Source organism: Elephantulus edwardii, unplaced genomic scaffold (assembly GCF_000299155.1).
Source record: "Elephantulus edwardii isolate Elephantulus edwardi_28Jun2011 unplaced genomic scaffold, EleEdw1.0 scaffold00192, whole genome shotgun sequence".
Taxonomy (NCBI): domain Eukaryota; kingdom Metazoa; phylum Chordata; class Mammalia; order Macroscelidea; family Macroscelididae; genus Elephantulus; species Elephantulus edwardii.
Window position 1 is genome coordinate 2,339,165 of NW_006399942.1, and position 2,151 is coordinate 2,341,315.

Below are 2,151 nucleotides of genomic sequence, written 5' to 3' on the forward strand. Positions count from 1 at the left end.
CAAAATCTCTGTAGATGTTTATTGAAAATAATAATAATTTAAAAAAATTAAACAGTTGGGAGTGAATCTAGAATCTAAAGATACAAAAGACCTATATAAAAAACCTTACAAAACATTACTACAAGAAGTGAAAAGTGACCCGAAGAAATGAAAGTATATACCATACTAATTAATAGGAGGACTCAATAATGTGAAGAAGGACAATCTATAAGTTCAAAACAATAACAAAACAGACACCAATGCCACTCTTCAACAAGATGGAAAATATAATTTTCAATTTTATTATAAATGGAAAGAGACCTTGAAGAAGTAAAGCACTCCTGAGTAAGAGAAGCGAGGTAAGAGCCATTATACTCTCTGAATTCAAATTCTACTACAGAACCGTGGTGGTCAAGACAGTGTGGAACTGGTACAGTGACAAACATGTAGGCCAATGGAATAGAATTGAGGACCCAGAATTAAAATCATCTACGTTAGCTCAACTGCTTTTGACAAGGAGATGAAATAAGTTCAATAGGGAAATGATAGCCTTTTTAACAACTGGCATGGGCAAAATTGGAAAACCATCTGTAGAAAACTCAAGCAAGACCCACACCAAACCCAATTCAAGGTGGATCAAGGACTTGGGACTAAAACCAAAGACTATAAAGAGAAAAGCTTGGAAGAACTCTAGAAGCCCTAATCCATGGTATGAACAATCTTCCAAGCATAAGGAAAAACTTGGAACCAGGAGAGAACAAAATAGATGAATGGGACTTCTAAGAATCAAATTCCTATACACATCAAAAAACTTCTCCAATACAATAAAAAGGAAAGCCACAGACTTGGAAAACTATTTGGTAAAGACATATCTGATAAATGATTCATATCAAAATTTATAGAATACCTCAACACTTCACCAAGAAAAAGATAAACAAACAACTGCAAAATGGGCAAGGATATGAATAGATACTTCACCAAAGAAGACATTTAGATGGCAAACAAATACATGACGAAATATTCAAAATACCTAGCTATCAGAGAGATTCAAACAACTGTAAGATATCATCTAATCCCAGCAACAACAGCAAAGTTCAACAGAGTAGCAAACAGAAAAGCTGGAGATACTGTAGAAAGATTAAAACTTTTATTCATTGCTGGGAGGAGTGTAAAATGGTTCAATCACTATGGAAGGTGGTTTGGCACTTTCTCAAAAAGTTGAAATTGAAATACCATTTGACCCAGCAGTTTCACTACTGCAAATGTACCCTAAAGAAACCAGAACTACCATCCAAAGAGATACATGTACATCCATGTTTATTGCTGCATTATTAACAATAGCAAAGAGATAGAAGCTACTCAAGTGCCAATCAGCAAGTGAATGGATAGAACTGTAATATATATTCATAAAATAGAGTAATACACAGCACTATAAAAAAACAATGAACTTAGAAAAATATTAGACAACCTGGTTGACTCTAGAGGACATTACGTCGAGTGAAATATCTCAGTCATAAAAGGACAAATACTGTATAGCACCACTATTATAATGAATGTCTGAAATGGAGGGTTGGAGAAGAATAGCATTAGAGTGGATAGATAATAAGCATTATATTGGAACAGATGAATGAAAGAACTGTTTAAAAGGAATATTTGATTAGTCATTATGCGTATGACAACATTCCAGAACAAGATGTACATTAAAAAGAAGATGAGGAAAGGTAATAGTGCAACAATGAATGATATTATAAGAAAAAAATTAGCTAGAGAGGGGAAAGGGAGGGTGAAGGGGATGAAATGTGGAACAATTAAGGAATAAAAATCTAACTTTTCTGTAAACTTTCATTAAAATCGCAATTAAAATTAAAAAAACAGTATTAAAAATAAAGTATCCTGAAAAATCTACAACCAGGAGAAGATAAAATAGATGAATGGAACCTTCTAAGAATCAAATCCCTAGCACATCCAAAAATTTCTCCAACCAGGTAAAAAGGGAAGCAACAGACTTGGAAAAAAAAAGTATTTGGTAATGACATGTCAGATAAGGGACTTATAGCTAGAATTTATAAAATACTTGAGCACCACGACAAGATAAAGGTAAACAATCCAATTGAAAAATGGGCACAGGATTTGAACAGACACTTCACCAAAGAAGACATTCAGATGGCCAAC

At 33.5% G+C, this 2,151-nt stretch overlaps 1 protein-coding gene across 1 annotated transcript in view; it reads left to right on the forward strand.

Moving 5' to 3' along the window:
• The window catches only part of LOC102858000 (mucin-2-like), an 82,668-nt gene that overhangs the window by 6,533 nt on the left and 73,984 nt on the right, over positions 1–2,151 (forward strand). The gene's annotated exons all lie outside the window — the stretch shown is intronic.